Source organism: Pseudopodoces humilis, chromosome 13 (genome assembly GCF_049639895.1).
Source record: "Pseudopodoces humilis isolate 2021_Gansu_Grassland_sample_001 chromosome 13, ASM4963989v1, whole genome shotgun sequence".
In the NCBI taxonomy this organism is placed as follows: domain Eukaryota; kingdom Metazoa; phylum Chordata; class Aves; order Passeriformes; family Paridae; genus Pseudopodoces; species Pseudopodoces humilis.
Genome location: NC_142212.1, coordinates 5,030,931 through 5,049,699, shown reverse-complemented (window position 1 = coordinate 5,049,699; position 18,769 = coordinate 5,030,931). Strand labels below are relative to the sequence as shown.

The following is an 18,769-nucleotide window of genomic DNA, read 5'->3' as shown; positions in this document are numbered from 1 at the left end:
GTCTACTACATGCAAGTAATGTTACTAATTACAACTGCTTGTTTTGTTCAAAACTGGAGAGGACTTAACCCTGGTATCACTGTGTCATCATTAATAACAACTGGAAACTTCCCATCTTTGAGTTCTCTTCAAATATTAACTTCATTTTTTGGGGGTCTACCTTAAGTATAACCATTTAGTGATTTCTATCACTCATTTCAAGGGGAAAATCTTGGAAATCTTTTCTAACATTAATGATTCTAAAGATGGGGCCCTACACAAGTGCTTAAGTTGGAGTTACTGCTATACAGTATTGTCCAAAGTTACAACTCTTTAAAAGCTAATTTTGGGGTAGTACAACCAGTAAATCCACCTGACTTTCCATGGTTGCTGAAGTTGTTATTTAGGCTGCATCCTGATGTTTCTGCTCCTCCAGTGACCTCTTACTAACCCGTGTCCCTGGGTATTTAACAAGAATGTTGCAGACTTCTAAGTTTTATACAGTTTTAGTGTGGCAAGTATAGAAATGAACAAACAAATTTATATTATAGACATAGAAATTAGTCTTCTCTTTAATTTGAACAGTTACAGCAAAAGCTCTAAGTTCCTTCTCCCCACACATTTCCAGTTTCCTTCAGTCCTAAGCCAATGGATCTTTACAACAGCAGCTAAGATACCTCAGCCCTCAGGGTCAGTTTAGAGCCCCAGCCTGAATGTCCACAAATCTGGAAGTATGAGCTGACAGCCTGCTTCTTTAGTGGTGTAGGTGGCTATCCAGTAAAAGATGGGCAGAGAACATCAGCTAGTTTCAGGTAATAAATGTCCATCAGGCCCTCAGTCCAACACTGCTTTATGTCAGCTTAAAATAAGGGGCACACATGCAAAGACTTTGTATCACAGTCCTCTGAGATTTGTCTCATAGGCAGCCTTGAGGCTTTTAGAGAGTTCCCTAATCATTTTTGCTGTCTTGCAAATCTGTATTTCTACTAATTAGCCAACTATTGGAAAACATAGCAGGACACTGCTGTTGGGTGAATTAGGCTGGCTTTCCCCAGTCTGTCATTGTCCTGCATGGCTCTAGAGAGGGCAATTTGCTGTTGCTGGCTTATATGGTAGCAAGATGCTGAGGAACTTCCAGCTCATCTTTTATATACTTAGAAGGGAATGTTAAGATGATGCAGTGTTGTCTCTCACTCCTTCTTTTCTTATTTTTTGTAGAATTAGAGCCCACGAATGTGAGGAAAAACAGCCATGGCTGCAGTCAAGGCATTGTGCAAGTCTTCCTCCCACAGCAGTGCTGGTGTAACAGTCTACTTATTTTTTTTTTTTCTAAATGTGGCCTCCCACACTTTGTGCAAAAGTCCCTTCCAAACCAGTTTTCAAATGCTGCCTTCTCAGCTCTGACATGTGACAGCACCTGAGGTGTGCTCTCACAGGCACTCCTGGTTAGTGCTGCAGCAATCCAGGTACGTGTTCATCTTTGTGAATGCACTTCTGCACCTCCTCACTCCTAGACCTGGATCTTTGCTAAAAGATAGTTATAACCCCAGCAGAGTGTGGAACAGCAACTCTCAGCTTGGTTTATTGAGCCAGGGTGGCAGATTGAGCTAATCAGCCTGGTTTACACCTATGGTGAAGGCATGACAGAAAATTAGCTCAGGACAGAATAGGCAGCCTTTGTTTTTGTCTTATTAATGATTGATCTGCTATTGCCCTTTAGCCCTTCCTCCCTACCTGCTTGGGACATATCTCCTGCAGAAGGAGAGCACACAGAGGTGATCTGACTAAAGTAATCTTCTGTGCTTCTGGAACGAGTCTAAAAGCAGCAATAGCAGTATTTTCAAGCTCCTTATTGAAGTGACCTTGCTGCACATTAGGATGCACCAAAAGAGATGGACTAAAGCAATCAGATGTCTACAGGTATCTTATCACTTCTTGTCTAGTCAAGCCTTGTAATTCTTTTTTGTTAACTAACTATAACCAGACAAAATATGAGGACCTTTGTGAAAAGCAGTTGCTGCAGCAGACAAGATGACTTCTGAGGGGACAGTTTCAGCAGTGTTACTGAAGCCATAGCTTTTTTGCCTTTTTCTGAAGTGAAACAGGAGAGCTACAACATCATTCTTGTGGTTTGACAGAACTTCAGGCATGGTGACAGCTGCATGTAATAGTGATCATTTAACACCTTGTTAGTCTTTGGGGACCTGTGCAGAATTAAAGTTGTGTTTCACCAGGCAATATGCACTCAGGCAGCAGCATGAACAACTTCAGGATAATAGTTGTACTGCTAGCACTGGCTTTAAATGTTAAGGGAATTGTGTGTCTCTATTAAGGTAAATATTGAGTATCTATCACTGTGGCATTTCTGGAATTGAGGTCTGTGTTAATCAGGAGGCCATTATTAAACAACCACAAATCACAGGCACAAGTAAGCAACCTTTCACTCAGCTTTGCTTCCTGCTTAGTTTCCTGTATTTAGCCAGGCTTGCACTGGGTCTGATGCTGCACAGGCACACAGAAGTATCCAGCACAGAATCACAGGCAGGAACTACACATGCCATTTCAATATCTAAGGACTAGAGCTTCCTTAGCAGCAGAGGGGACGGAGGGACATGGAAGGATGGGAAAGGGAAAAAGTTAAGGAGGAGCACCAGTTAAAAGAGAATAGATAATCACCTAGAGGAAGTGAAGTAAAACAGAAGCATGACTGTTTACATGAGGCAGGGAAAGAAGGATGGATGAAGAAGGATTAGAAGGCAAAAAATGGGAATGGAAAATTTCCAGAGGTAAAGTTGAAATAGAAAAGCATACAACAAAAGGAGAGTTCCATTAAAAAGAAAGAAAGGAAATATCACAAAGCAGGCACAGAAATGAGCATCTGCTCTAAAGAAAACCTAAGACTGGAATACTGCAAAGAGAACAATGAGGTGACCCATGGCCAAAAATTTGCACTGTTTCTCATTAATACTGAGATGCTAATGGCTACCTTCCCCAGATTTCCTCTTTCCTGGGGTACCCTTTCTTTTTGAAATGTTCTGCTTCAAATACAAAATTGAGGCAGTTTCACCAACAGGGAATCCATCCCTGCTGCGCTGAGCTTTCAGGTTGAGTTGGCTGTTCCAGACAAGTCTGAGTCTTTATCAGTCAACACCAGGCTCTTCCTTTAATGTATGTTACCTGCTTTCCTATTATTGTTATTGCTATTATTATTACCACTACCATTTTGTTCCAAAAGTTCACTCAGACCTTGATCATGGTCAAATTCAACTGTGATAATCATTATTAAAAAAAATTCAAAGAGTAACAAGCGAAAGAAATAATGTTATCCCTCTGTCCAACAAAGAGATTATTTGAACAATGTACTTTTCATCAGGGAACTTCCATTTACTGAAGCTTTTCCTGGAAATTTTTGAATCAGCTAAGGAGACAAGATGGACATGTAGCAGTTCAGAAAAGCTAAGCTTTATCTGGAAGACTGTGTTGTTGTAGTGTCAGACAATCATGCAGTCTGATGGCTACAGGCAAGAAGAAAATTGGGCTTGTATCCCTCAAGAAGGATCATCTCTGATAGCACAGTGTTTCCTAATGTACTGTGGAGGCATTAAAGGAGAAGCGTCTCCGACGGACTTCCTACCTCCACAGCTCTGGGGGTTTGAGCAACCAGAGAGGACTTGGAAGGCAGATCTGCCTCAGACTGCAGCCCTGTGAGATCTCAGCCACTGTCACAGGCTGCAGGCCATGGGCAGAGCCAGCAGATCCTGATGGTGCCAGCAGATAGAGCCCATGTGTGCATGGATGTGAGACTGAATGCGCTCTCATGGGGTGGGTGTTGTCTTGGGCTTTGCGTGTAGGTTGCTACTGCAGTTTTTATTTAAGTTTTTCTGGTTGTTAGGCCTCCGCTCTTTTCAGTTCTTATTGTTCCTCCCCCCCTCCCCGATGTAGCTAAACAAGGCCTCGGGTTCAGCTTCCCAAATCAGCCTCAACAAACTTGACTAGCCAGATCTCCATGGGGAACAAAGTCACATAGATTTCTGTGACAAAACCCATTGATCTGACAGGGGTTGAGATAAATCTGCCTCAAAAAGTTAAAGCAATAGAAATCCGGATCCGCAATGCAAGATTTCAGTGACAAAACCAGGGAGCTGACAGGGACTCAGACAAATCCATCCATGCTGAGTGACTATGCATTCATTCCACACACAACTGCCTGCTTAAAGAGATAGTGATGAGAGATCCCCACACAGCATCTAACACAGCATCGGCATTTGTTAGGAGATTAGTGTCGGGAGGGAGAAATACCCAATTAAAGAGGTATTACTCTGCCATTGGGGGATTTGGAGTAAGTAGCAATAATCATGCCAGGCACTGCCACAATAACAGTGCTGTGAAGGAAAAAAATGGAATGTAAAAGAGTCTGAAGAAGAAAGAGAAAAGCAGAGTGTATTCACAGTTTTGGAACTGTGGCAATGAAATAGCTCCAAAGAAGACAACCAGCTCAGACTCTAATTTAAAAATGTATGGGATCAGGACAAAAAGCAGTCTGCATAGCAAAATGGCAAGTAGATCATTCAAGGTCCATGTGCTCCTGTCCAGCTGGGAGAGTTACAGCAGAAAGAGTACTGCTAGACTGCAGGGTGGTAGAAGCTGGTGCTTGGAGCAGGCTATTGGTGCATTTACACTGCCACAGCAGAGACTGCTTGAGATGTAAGAACACAAGAGTATGAGGAATTGCTTCCTGGAGCAGAGCACTGGGCCATCTGGTCAAGTGTTCTGTCTCCCCCACAGCAAAAGCACATGTTCTTCAGGGGGAGCCTGGGAGCTGTGGCACTTTCTGCTTTTTCCCCTCAGTGTTCAGAAATGTTGGCTCAGTAATGCTAATGGATTCATCCCTGCCCTGTAGCCACTTGTAGATCTGTTTTTGAATTTGTCTAATAACACACTCCTCTTTTGCAGGCTGGCTGGTGACTTTTATTATAAAAAAATAAAAATAAAAATTTGAGAAGAGGACCTGTGTCTAGAGTCTAGAGCAGTAGCCTCATGCTTGGAAAACTGACTCCATTTCCTGCTGTGTGGTAGGAGAGGTGCTGAAATTGGCACTTTTAGATTCTTAAAGATGATGATTTTCAGAAACAAACATATCTAATTCTCATTGATATAAATCAAAAGGAAATAGACTCCCCAGGGCTTTTCAATTCAGCAATTTGAATTGCAGTTATGCATACCATGGTTTGAAAAGTGTATCAGCCAACTCTGCATCTGTAAGTTTCTTAAGGACTTTAAAAACATGCCCTTAGTCTCTGTGCCCTAACCTCCAAGTCCTAAGGAGAAGGTTAGAGCTGCCCATCTCAGAGAGGTGTGATAAGGAGAAACACATCAGATATCATGAAGGGTTCATCTGCTAAGGCAGAGGAATATCTAATGAAGATCGAGAACTGTCAGACGTTCACATTTGCCCGGAGCACTCTGCTGAGGACCAGCCAGTGAATTGACCTTTCCACACTCACAGAGAAGCCCTGCACACATGACAGTGCGCCCATGGTGGGAAATGAGGTGTGGAGGTGAACAGTGAAATATAGCTGCAGGGATGCTGCAGACAACTCTCTCTGAGTCAGAAATGAGTCCCCAGCTAGAGGGAGTGTATGAGTGCTATATGGTCTTTATGAATTTCTCCAAGACCCACATCAGCTCTGGTGTTAGTGCTGGCTGACCTGAGACTGGTGAGGTGGAATGGAGGCCAGTGGCAGAAGGCTACCATGCTAGTGAAGTTAATGCCACATCCTCAGGTGATAACAGATGTCACAAAGCTTGTGACCAACTAGAAAATCCCTGTTTGCACATGCTGGCTGTGGAACATGCCAGGGAGATGCTGCCTATGTAGTGTCAGGAGAAGCTCCTGTTGGATTTCCCTTTGATTGCCCCTTCCAAAGGCACATTTGTCAGCCTTGCTTGCTTTCTCACTTGCTGTTCCATCTTCTAACCATTCCAACTGCCCGTCTGCTTTCCAGTTGCTCATCAGTTTTCTTGCCTAGGAATGTGAAACAGCAAGAGCACCTCATGCACTGAAGCAATTTTTCTGTAATGGATAAAGAACTACTGCAGCCAGGTACTCTATTTACAGTTTAGAACACAAACTCGGCGTCCCATCGTTGTTACTGTAAGCACCAATCTCTGCAGATGAGCAAAATGAGAATGGCTTGGATGTAGGGATTTGGCTTTTAGGGAGCATATGGCATCGGCAGCATAACCCACAGACCAGAACACTCTCATGGGATGAGCGATACACTTCTGGCTTGCCAGCTGCTGGCTGAGTCTGGGCCAAATTGCTGAGCAAGCAATGGTTTTCCACTTCTGTTTTCCTGGCAGGTTTCAGTGCTAACTGGTTTAAAAACTTGCTGCCTTTAGATTCAGACAGATCCAATGACTGCATAGAAATGCAACCCTGTAATGGAGAGGCTGTGACACCGTGTCAGAAAGGGCCCTCTTGCTAATACTGCCTACAGGTGATTCCCCTTCTGGCCTAGGCAGCCTGGAACTCTGGTTTACTATCTAAAGGAGGTGTATGTGATTCAACTATTAATAGTAGCCACCGCTAGCGCACTTCTTTGCGGTGTTACTTAGTTCTTAGAAGCAGCCATCTCGTCATGGAGCCATCCTGCTGCTGCAGCCCATCCATCAGAGCGGCCGTGGATCCAGGGAATTGCTGGGATGGCTGAACAACACCCAGGGAAGGTCCTGTGCCGAGGGCAAGCTCGGAGCCCGGGGTGTGGCGCAGCGGTTCGAGGCATTGCTCGGGCACAGGGGCTCCCTCCCCTCGGGGCCTCTCCCCGGCTGCCCCGGGCAGGACGCGCCCCCAGCCCAGCCCAGCCCAGCCCAGCTGCCCCTGGTGGGCCTAAATGTGCCAATTCCCGCCCGGGCCGAGGCCTCAGGCGCCATTTGGCGGCTGGATCCTGCTCGCTCTGTGCCTCTCCGCTGCTGGTAAGCAACTCAAGCTGCTCTAAGCCTTCCTCTACTTGCCCTGAAAGAGTCGGTGGTTTGTTTCCCTGCCTTTTTTGTGTTTTTGACATGCATCGGAAGTAATGTAGAGCAGAAGAATGGATGTGGAAAGGGGAGCTCTAAAGGACCCCCAGCTTGTAGTTTTCTGTCTTGAGGTGGTTTGCTAGCCTAATATGTCTCCCGGGAATTGAAGGTTCTAGTTAATGTTAAAAGTGTTATTCTGGCAAAATATCTGCTCTATGCCCCGGTTAAAGTGAAAAAGCTATCCATAAAACCCTAGTGCTTGCCACATTTATAATGTTCTTTATCAGTTCAAAATGTTCTCCACAGTTGTGTCCTATTTGCCTCATATCACCAAGCTTCTAAAGTTGTGATAACTAGCACCTCTGTAATTATAGAAAATAAGTGTTTCACAGTGTTGGGCACCCTAGCAGGAAAAAGCTCTAAGTTGTAGTCTTGGCTCCCCCACAAGTGTTTTTTCTCTTCGCTGGTTGATTTGTGGAGGTGCTGGTACTGTTTCAGCACCACGACACAGATGCTGAGCTCCCTGAAAGGGCTGTGAGATTCCAGAGCTGTATAAAGCATCATTATTATGTCTATTTTTATAGATAAGAAAAAGCATGTTTGCAGCAAACAACAAAAAAAGTATTTCCCAGCTTTGAATGTGATGTATAGAAAAAGGTATATTGCTCAGCTGTTACAGTACCTCATATCAGTGAAATATAGGATGTTCCTCAAGTTGTATTACACCTGCAAAATCTGTGTCCTGAAATATTAGGTGTGCCAACCAGTTTGGACGTAAATAATAAGCATGTCCATTGTTAGCTTTTTAGAGGCACAGGAAAACCATTTATTCCAGCGCCATCTTGAACCTTCACTCCCTGAGAGTAACTGTTGGGTGTTTCTGTGCCCTGGAAATTTAATTTATCTGAAAACAAGTTTCCTTTGCTCCAGTTGGGGCTATTCTCTCAAGAGAGGTTAAGCTGTACTTCAGGCAGCAAAGAGTCCTGAGAACAGAAGATAATTTATTTAGATAATTATTTATTATTGCTAATTTAATAGCAGTATTAATCTAGAGTATGTGTCTGCTTCAAAACATCATAAGCCAGGTCTCCTAAAATCTTTGGCATTTACTAACATACACACTTGGAGAAATCATATTTAGTTTCTTTAGTTTCTTTCAAAGAGTGTGACATACAACAGTCTCAGGCTTTTTCATGGATTCCTTTTCAATGCAGTTATTCTAGCCATTTATTTTAAATTAAATTACTGTTTAATTATTTAGCCCAGACATTGGAGCTTTAATGAAAGGGTCAGGTATGGTTATATCCCTTATAAAATAGGTGAGATTTGACAGAGCCATTTTAGGAATTCACCTGGACTGTTTTCTCAGGCTCCTTTCCACCACAGTGAATTTACTGTAATTAAGAACTAGTGCTGTGGCTGCACTGTTGGATTGGTATCAGCATTTAGCTGTACCCTAAAAATAAACATCTGCAGAAATTTATTATTCTGACCAGCAGGGGTTTGATCTGGGGGAGAGAGCAGACTTTTGGGGACAGCAGCTGAGCTGTGTTTTAATGGGGTTGGTTTTTGCTCTGTAGTTAAAAGTCTGGAGGCCACTGTCATAAGCAATATCCTTTCTCATGTTCCAGTGGGATGGGATTTTATACAAGAGACACTGCCGTTCTTGACAGGCAAAGGAAACTCTTCTTGCCCCATTACCAATGGGTCTACATATAAAGAACCTACAACAAGAAAAGGCATGAGCATTCAAGTGAAAAGTTTTTTTTTTCATTCTGCATGCAAGACCTACAGCTCTCAGGAGCATGAGTTAATTGCGGAGCGGTCAAGAAATGAAGCAAATATGTAAATGTATAGTACTGTACAATCTGTAGTCTTAGCACTTCATCCACCCCCTTCCCTGAAGTCTGAGCACTGATCACAGCAAAGTACTGGGTTTATTTTTCCCTCTTTGCTGTTCCTGTCAAACCTTCTATGCCCCAAACCCCATGTGTACAGCACCTGCTGAAGCTGGTGAAGGGCATTGGTGCTCACAGTCACAGGGGACACTCAGCAGCATCCTCACTGTGAGCTCTGCTCACACGGGATGAAGAGGCAGAAGTGAAAACTCAGGAGAGGAAAAGCACTGGGTTTATTTTAGTATCATGGTGCTGGTATGATTTTCAGTGTTTCTTGGAGTGCACATTACAGGATGTGTTCTTTATGAATTTTTTATTGATCTTGACTCAGTGGCTGTGATTAATAGTATTTTCATCCAAAAATGTCACCTCTGGCAATAAATCTGAATTTTAACCTGTCCATGCTTCTGTTCCTTCAATCCCTAGAGAGGACTGATATGAGAGGGGGAATGTTCTCAAGGACCACACCATCACCATATGTGACTCCATTAACCCAATCAAATTCCTTTATTATCACCTCATGCTGTGGTGGCATTTTGCATCTGCTTTGTGGGGGCATCTGTGTTAGATCTGTGCATGGATGACAGGAAAGGGTTTCTTATTTCAAAGAATTCAGTGCCTAATGAGCTGTACACAGGGATTGTATCAAACTATATTCAAAGATTATTAGGACTACAGTGCTTGGAGACAGAAGTATTTTACAGCTTTTAGAAGAATATATAAATGCCGTGTTCATTTCAGAAGGACTCAGCCAGATTTCATCTCTTGGGCAGAGAGGCAATTAGTTCCTAATCACTAATCAAACAAAAGGTGATGCAGTAGCAATACATCACCTGCTACCTACAGCTTGCCCCTCCTAATTTGTGTGCTGAAATGTAGTCTCTGCTGGTCTATCCCTTCGTATTAAAGCAAGAGGGAAGCTGCAGTTCAGCAGTGGGTTTTAACTCAAAGTAGATTATTCATCAGAACTGGAATTTCCAATATTTTCCAATCACTTGCCAAAACTGGAAAAGCTTTTTTTTTTCCAAGTGCAAGCTCAGAGCTGTACAGTATTTAGCTGACTACCTTCTTTATGGAGCTCAAGGTAAACTTGAAGGTAAACTAGGTACCTAAGTATCTTTGTGGGCTGTCTTAAACACCCACTGGAGAGGAAGAATAAACAGTGCGTGTTACTGCTCTGCCTGTGAGTCTGAAGCTAAACCACTATCAAAGCTGAATGAATGTTGTGAAGGGTTAGGCTGTTCCTGGAGTAAGAAATTCTCTAAGCACTGGGTAGGATACCAGGAAAGGGGAACCAGATGATTTCATTGTCAAATGAAATTATTTCCCTTGAATTTCTCCCTTGGATTAGGAAAAAACTTCAAGGAACAAGGCCATTTGGCATTTTTTTGCCTTGGTAGCTGAAAGAATTTCTAGGATATCAGTTGAGAGAACCAATCAATAAGTAAATTGGTTGAAGATGAATGGAACACTTTTTGCTTTTGCACATCAGAAAATGGGAATATTGTGTGGTTCCATTTACCTGTTTGGCCACAGTTATTGGTGTCTGCCTGCAAGTTGGCAGTGCTGGATGTGTTCCTGTGTTTGAGAGGGGAGTATCTGTAGCTGTATATCCCAGTCACCTGGTGCTCACTGCTCGTGTACAGCTGTTCTGGCCCTGCTCTGCCTGTGGGCCTCAGCTAGCAATCCTGAGCTGCAATCTGCATCAGAGCCTGTGCCTTCAGCAGGGATTTTTCTTATTAACTGATGCTGAAGTTCTGTTTCCTAATAAGTTTGCACATGGTTGTGTGAAGTCTCCATAAGTGATTATGTGTGTATCCCCAGAGGATGTATTTGTGCTGTTTTTCAGTAGGGTAAAACTGTGTACTGATTATAGTGTAAAACTGTGCTACTGATTTTGCACAAAAATATTTCCTTTAGATACATCTTCTGAGACTGAAGAGGCAAACTGGAAATATTTGTGTAATAATTACTCATGGAGGGCCAGCATCTGAACATGTCGGAAATTAATTTGGTGGAATGTGTATGTGATTAGTCTGGATGCTGATGCTATCTTGATGAGTACTTTCCTTCATTTTAACTGATTCTTTTTCATCAGGAATATACAACAACACTCTAATGTCGAGTTAATGAAGGTTGGGTTTTATTTTGGAGGACATGTATATAATTGCAGGGAAATAAAACATCTGTGCAATGTATATTGCATATCTGTATCTGTCCTTAATTGTTACAGTTTTTATCTTTGCATTTTCAGAGCTGGAGACTGTTGAGTGTTATTGAATCTTTATTGCTTCTAAGATCCTAGATTGATACTTGGAAAGAGTGAGCTATGTAACATCACTGATCTGATTCTGCTTTCTGTGCAGTGCAGCTTTAAATTTCTAGAGTCAAAGCTGCATCTTAAAATAAGATGCGGGTGCAGACTCCACTTCCTGGAGCCTTTGCTTTTGTTCTTTCTCGTTTTTAGTTTAAAATAAGTCATTCGGAATAAAAGTCTATTTTTGTTCTTTGTGGGTGGGAAAAAACTTGTCTCCCTCGGTTCTCATCCTGTGCACATCAGCGTGATGTATGTACACCCAGTGTTAGTATCTGGGAGATACCAGATAAAGCCTTCAGTTACTTTGATCTACTAGTCATGTGTTAAAAGTAGGAATAAAAGTTCCTTTCTAAAATACAGAGATTATGAGATATTTGCACTGCTGTGCTTTCCATCCCTCTACATTTTACAAATGTAGGAAACTGATGTGGAGAGACCACTTGGACCACTGCACGGAGCAGGCCACTCTTACTGCACAGCAGATTTTGTAACCCGTGAACACAAAACACAAAGCCTTAGGAGAAGGTGTGCTGTGCACAGCTGAAGGGGCAAGTAGAATTTCTGTAGTCCCCAGAAGTTATATTTAAATTACATAAACAGAAAATAAAGTTTATGAGGTCATTTCTTCCTTTCCCTCTGTTCCTCAAGGCAGGGTTTTTTTAATACTTAGACGATTTTTGGCAGATGACTGTTTAGCCCGTTTGAAAAAATTCAGATGATGGAGGCTCTGCAACTTCCCAAGGCAATCTATTCCAGTGCTCAACTGTCCCAATCATTATTCACATTTAATCTGTGGAGGACAAAGGCTGGCAAAGCCTTTTCATACAAAAGGAAAGGACTTTTAAAAAATGCAGGATCTTTAATTTCAGTGGGCTGTTTCTCCTGTGATGTGTAAGATGGTTCCTTCCCAGCAGACAAAGGTGTGGCAATGCTTGTTCCTGAGCCTGGGGGCTCAGGAACTCACCCCTCCTTAAAGTGTGAGACCACAGCATGGGTGCCAACACATTCCTTGTTCTTCCAGAAATTTTGTATAGCTAGAACTTAGGTGTGTGATCAGTTTTTCTGGGATTTCTGGACATGTGCAGTAAACAGACCCCCGAGGAGGGCAGGACAGAAGCTTGTGAAGAGTGACTGCAGCTGCAGGGGTATTTGGCACCTACGTGTAATGTATGCAGGGAAGGGAGGGAGAAAAAGAGGAGGGACATTATAAACATTCACATAAGGAAGAGTTGGCAGAGATGCACAGGAAAGAATTTCGAGTCCTGGTAGCTGTGTGCTGTTGTCAGAGTGGAAATGTAGAAGCTCAGTATGGTTTGTGTTTGTGTCAGTTTCCCAGTGCAGAAGTGCTGTGATGTGAACAGGCTGTGCTACTCTATAAGCTGTCACACAGGGTGTTTCAGCCATGAGTTAGAATTCTGTTACCTTTGGGTAGGATGCTGGGGGAATGGTCCAGCCAGGTTCTTGGGGACCAGCAGCTGATAATCTTGTTCTTCAGGGCAGGAACTGTCGGTTACTTTGTGCTGTACCTGATCCATGCTCTGTGCTGCCACCAAACAAACTGTAAGAGCAATTACATTATTCTTTTTCTAGTGAAATGCATGCTGACAGGGAAATCTGCAGGTGTAGGAAGGTATGCTGTTAAGGTTTGTACTGTCACAGCTGGGGGGTGGCCAGGGCTCTTGACACAGCTTGGATGAAAAAAGAACTTGCTATGCTGCCTTGCTCTTAAGGTAGTTGGATGTCTCAAACTGTAAGTGTCTGGTGGACAGGGGCCACCTGGATTAATTCAGATGCTGGGCTAAAGTGAATAGCTGGTCTTGTACTATTTAGCAAGCTATTACCAGAGATTTGGAATCTGAAGCAGACAAAGCCACCTGAGACTGTGGATCCTTGGATGTGTGCACTGGCTGGGTTTTTTTTGGTTTTTTTCCCCCTAGATGCACACAGGGTGCTCCCACTGTGTTCCTAGTGTCTGTCCCAAAACAGCCTCTCCTAGGTGGCCTGAGAGCTCTCCCTAGCCAGTACCTTGGGCTCTCCTGACAGAGGAGCAATGTATGTGAGCATTCAGACCTCCTGCCCCTGCTGTAGCTCATGCAGGGGGGATACTGAGGTGGGAGCAGCCCAGGGCTGTGTTCCAGCACCGTCTCTGACAGGGAGCTGGTTTGTTAATGGTTTCCTGGCATCTTGGACTAGCAAGCCTTTCTCAGGTTTCAAAAGTTTATTGTCAAAATTTTAACTGATGACCATTAAATTTCACTGTTGCATTTGGTTTGGATCGGCTGCAAATTAAATCTGGCTTTGCGAACCACTCTTTACAATGCTGTCTGCTGGAAGGGATCCAAGAGTACCACCTGAGCCAATCTCTGGGTCAGGTTGCTTTCCCTGAGCTCCCTTTGTGGCTGAAGCAGATAAAATTTTCCCTTGGTTCTCATTCTGTCAGGTGTTCAAGAGCATCCATAATATTTTAATTAAAATGGCAAAATGGAGTTAATCTAATAGCTAGCTCTAGGTTATACAAATACCTTAGACCTGAGAGTGGTTTTAGGTACTGAAGGGTTAACTGCACAGAGTTTCATACTTGAATGGAAAAAGAATGACACCTTTTTGTTATCAGCCGTTTTGGTGCTGTCTTTTTTAATCATTTCAGGCTTTGAACTCCTGCTCTGAAAGAGAGTCTCTGTCTCTTCATCTTCAGCGGCTGCCAGGTCTGGAGGTCTAATCAATGTAGGTTATTGATAGCAAATCAATTAATGCAGACAAAAGATCAAAATTAAGGGGCTTTCACTAAATTAATAAGTGATTCCAAGTCTTTCAACAGAGTGCCTGAGATAAGGGCAGCTCAGTCTTCTGGGACAGCAGCCTCCAGTCCTGTTTCCAAAGACAGTCAACTGGAGAGAGCGAGCTGTGCTTTTTACATCTCTTCCCCCATTTAAATAGCCTGTTTTGTTCAATAGGAAGTGCTTAAAATCTGAGTCCGGCAAGGTTGCCAGGAATCAGGTCCTAAGTGAAAGGAGCAGATTTATCTGCAGAAGGGTGTGATGGTCTCATTCAGCTGATTGAGGGAGGACCAGTTATTTCAAAAGCCAAATTTATGTAAGATCCCAGCCAACAACAGAGTTAAGGTTTGCTTCAATAGCAGATATATCTGAAATTGAACTAGCGATGCCCACAGAAGAAATTAGATGCACAGTAACTAAAATAATATGGAGCTCTTGCCAGACCCAGCCCTTCTGCCCTGTGGCAGGACTTCTTGGAAGACAGCGTACAAGGCTTAATCCAAATTACTTGCAGTTGGTGGTCCTGCACAATTCCCTTCCAGGAATGTCAGAGCTAAGATGCCTGACACTGTGAGGCTGGGGTTTACTACTGCCAGTACATCCCAGGCCCATCAGCCTCTCCCAGGAGACTGGCTGGAGACCTGGAAGCTGGGAGCTTCCTACCAGTTAGAGCAGCTTTTCCATCTTTCCTCCTGCTTTAACCAAGGGAAACAAATGAACTGTGCCATGCAGGAGGAGGAGAGCATCTCTTACAAATTTCCATGTGTGTAGTGCTGCCTGCTATTTCTGCCAGTTTTCCTGCTTAATAAGAAAGGCCATTCTTTGAAATGCCAGAAACTCTCCTGCTGTGACAGTAATTAACAGGGATGGGGATGGAGATGGAGCTGGGAAGCGGATTACAGGAGCACAAATGCAGTGTGTAGCTCCCTGAGGGTGAAGAGTGGCTCGGGTCACTCCATGAGTCTCACTTGCCGTGTGGTGGAAACATTGTCTCCCTGTTTGGACCTATCTGGGTTCAGTCAGGTCCTTGTGCCACTGGTGCTTGGCACTGTCCAGAGGGGCTGGATGCTGTTTCCAGGTGCTGAGCAGGCTCTGGGGGCTGAGAGCAGAAGTTACGGCGCCTTAATGGCACTTCCACGATGCCACAACGGATCCAGTGGTCTGGCTTTCTCTATGTACTTGATCCTATGATGTCAAGGAAAATTCTGAATTAAATTTCTGTAGTTTTTGGTTGTAAGCCTAATTGCAAGCCATTATGTGTTAAAAAGTACTTTTTATATGCTGTGTGAATGATTTCTCTGAAATGGCTGCAGCTTCCAAAACTTCTGACTAGAAGCTTATGCCAGAAGTGCTAATATTTGGGTAAATAGATGGAGGTTTACAAATGTAGCCCATGTCATAGCCATGTCTGTCACAGCAGAATTGTACCTGAATGCCAGGCTTTACTGGGTCAAATTTAATGTAATCAAGGTTCATCTTTGCTTCTGCTACTTTGTCTACTGAGCTCTGCATTGGCTGTTGCTGCTCATTGCCTGTTCTCCTGCCAGCACTGAAATCCAGTGTGTTACCTTCATCTGCTTTCCTTTGGACTTAAAACAGCAACACAGCTGATGTCTGTTGGTCTGTCTAATCCACTGGTGCTGATCTGCCCCCATCACAGAGCTGTGGAGCTGGACACGTGGCATGGAGCAGTGGATGTTGTAGTTGGCATTGCAGCCCAAAGCCTGGGTCACATCTGAGAGAAGAACTAAGTTAACTTCCTACCCCAGATGGACTAGATGAATTGTAACACTGAGAAGTGACTCTGGGAAGGTGCAGTGCTGCTGTTCTTTGTTTCTGTGCCTGCTGGGAATGACTCTGCTGTACTGTCTTGCTTGCTTCAGGCAGGATTTGCAGCCCTGTGTGTGCAGTCCTTTGCCGTTCTTCCACTGCTTTCAGTTTCCTCCTACAAACGCCTGCGCTGACTGCAGTTCTCTGCAGCCACATGTCTCAGTAGCTGCTTAACCTAGAAATTCATTGCTAAAAAGATCTGACATCATAACACCCTGGAAAAAGACTTCTAACTCCCCTTCCCCCTCCCTGGTCCTTCTCTTTTCTTTTCCCAGGATATATGAAAAGCTGTAACTACTAAATCAAAATCTATTTGATTTTTGTACTCCCTTGATAACTGGGCAGCTGATCCCTATCACCCAGCTAAGGCTTATCTGCTGCCTCCAGCCTCCCTGCTGCAGCAATTGGTTCCTGCGGGGACAGCACTGGGTTATAAAGTGAGACTGATATCATGGTCAGGGCCTTTTGCTTTCTCACTGTGGCCATTGTTGGTGATATGTTCCCGAGCAAGTGGCTTGGTTTTCTGGGAGGACTAGAAGGAAGGACTGGGCCTGTGGGATTTAGAGGTTCAGAGATATATTTTTAATCCCCTTATTACTTTTTTTAAGTTGTGAAGTGATGTCAGGGAAAGTGCAGGGTCAACAGCATAGGCTAGAGCCAAGGTAATGGGTTGGTGGTTTTGCTTTAGCTCTTGAAGTTCCCAGGTGAGATCTTGGCCTTGTTAGGCAAGCACTGACCTACATGTGTGTTGTTCATTTCAGCCTGTTCTGAAAACAGTTCTAGTAGAAGAAAAAACTGCCAACTGCTGTACTTGGTATATTACTGCTAATTTTGAACTGTAATTGTAATTTTTCTGTAACTTTTCAATGAGTTTACCAATGTGCTGAAGAGGCTGTAGATCCATATCTGCACAGCTGGGTGTAGGTAGCTCACTCCCAGCTACATAACACTAGTAGGATGTGGGAATAAAAGCGTTTCCACCCCATCCCTTCTGGCTCAGTCATGTCCTAACTGCAGTGATTCAGCTATCTGGAGCCACTGGAAAAGCTTCAGTCATGTTAGCACCTTTTAATAAGCAAGATGAGGAAGCAGAGACTGCCACAGCTACAGCCGTGCTGTATTATTTAAATTGCTGAGCCCTCATGTGTAATTAGAGTTCTGTTACTCTCATTGGGCACTAGCTTGAGGTGAGAGAATCGAATTAAATCAAATTGTCTTTCTTTCCTGGAACTGAGGATTCTGGGCAGCACACACAGGTGGCAGTTTGGTTCAAGATTAGTTGGCAGTGCAGATAAAACTGCATTTTGTAGTCCCAAGAAGAGTGATGCAGGGTAAGTCCTGCAATGGGTGGTGTAAGAAAAATGCTGAGCTAAGGGCAATGAGGCAGCTGGTGAGACTCAGCCAAGTGACAGAGATCGGCTGCAAGAAGTACAAAAATAAAAAATTTAGATAGTAGTCATAAGAGCTTCTGGGAAAGACTTTCCCTCTACATGCTTATTTCCAGCAGAAGTCACTGGCCTTTATATCCTGTTCCTGCTTTGGCAGCAGCCACTTGGGTTGTATAGGGGAAAACAGAGGGTCCAGAGCCATCCTGCCCCTCGGCTCTCCTGGTCAGCTGCTGCTTTGATGATGTGTGAAGCTACTCCACACTTCTTTCATCTGCAATGATGTTTTATAGCTAGCACAACCAGGCTGGCAATGTATTTGTATGGCTCTGTTTGCAGGGGAAGGTGAGGCAGACACTTAGCTCCTCACTTTTCAGTTTCTTCCTCTCCAGACCTGTATGTGTCCGTAAGTTACTCTCCCCCCTGTGCTTATGAAACCTCCTGGCACTGGCAAGCTGCCCCAGTTTGGTTACAGGAACACTGTCTGATCCTCGCCTTGCTGTGTTGTACACATGAGGAGATCAGTTCACAAGTTGGCTCATTTCAAAACTCTCACTTGTGTCTGCTAACTAATAAAAATGAAATAGTGGTAAGAACAAGTTGAGTGTTCTGTGACTGGCTGCTTGCTGTATCGGGGTGTTCTCTGTGATGTGAACTTAACACAGCTGAGTTATAAAACCTTCAGCTAGGCTGATAAATATTACTTGGCAGTGCTCCCAAGCACTTGCATTGACCACTGAGATAAATGTAGGATTTTCTCGCTTTCAAGTGGGTAAAACTGTTCCAGTTGGTGGTTTTTGCAACAGCCTAGAGCAAGCCAAAGTCCTAATGCCTTGTGGAGCTCCATGGCTTGGCTCTGATGCTGACACTTGGACATCCAACAGGATCAGCTGGATTCTCTGAAGCATTTTCTGCTACTGAGTGGGTTACAGACCCCTTCTCTGCACCCAGGTCTTAGACAAGGAGGGATTGTGGTAACACTCAAACCCTGGCAGTTTAATGGTTTGAAACAATTGAACAAAAAATTCAGGAATAGGTGTTTGACACAGTGCTGCACTCAGGAAAAAAAAAACCAGCTTCCTATATAGGTAGTACTTTTCTATAGTCTAGACAGATTATTTTACACTCCAAGACTATAATTCTATGTGGTGAAGATACAAGAGCTCAGCTCTGGCATGGGCAGTTGTCCTCACTGAGCAGAGAAGTGCCTTTGTTTAAACCACCCAAATGAAAAGCTACTGCCTTCCAATGATTTAAACCAAAATGCCCTGTTCTGCATTGGAGTTGAATTAAAAGGAAATGCTGCCACAGCCCAGTGGACACACAGTAATTTGCCAAGCCATGGAAACTTCACTGTTTGCAATCACATGGCTATGCCATGCTTCTCCTCTGGCTGAATTAAAGTAACTTGATCACAGCTGCACAAACACTTGAGTTTTAAAAAGACTTTGAAAATGCCTATGCAGGTACTTGTCTCCACCTATCAGACCTCGACACTCAAGGGCAGGAAGTGGATATGCAGACATGTTGGCTTCCCATCCACAAAAACAAGCCGTGCCCATTCCA

The 18,769-nt window shown here is 43.7% G+C and overlaps 1 protein-coding gene across 1 annotated transcript in view; it reads left to right on the top strand.

The window, feature by feature from the left end:
• Nucleotides 1-6,849: 6,849 nt before the first annotated feature.
• The window catches only part of LOC106628133 (uncharacterized), a 51,643-nt gene continuing 39,723 nt past the window's right edge, over nucleotides 6,850-18,769 (top strand). Inside the window, exon 1 of the mRNA XM_088062081.1 lies at nucleotides 6,850-6,954. The gene's annotated coding sequence lies outside the window, so the exon portion shown is untranslated. The remainder of the gene's footprint in view (nucleotides 6,955-18,769) is intronic.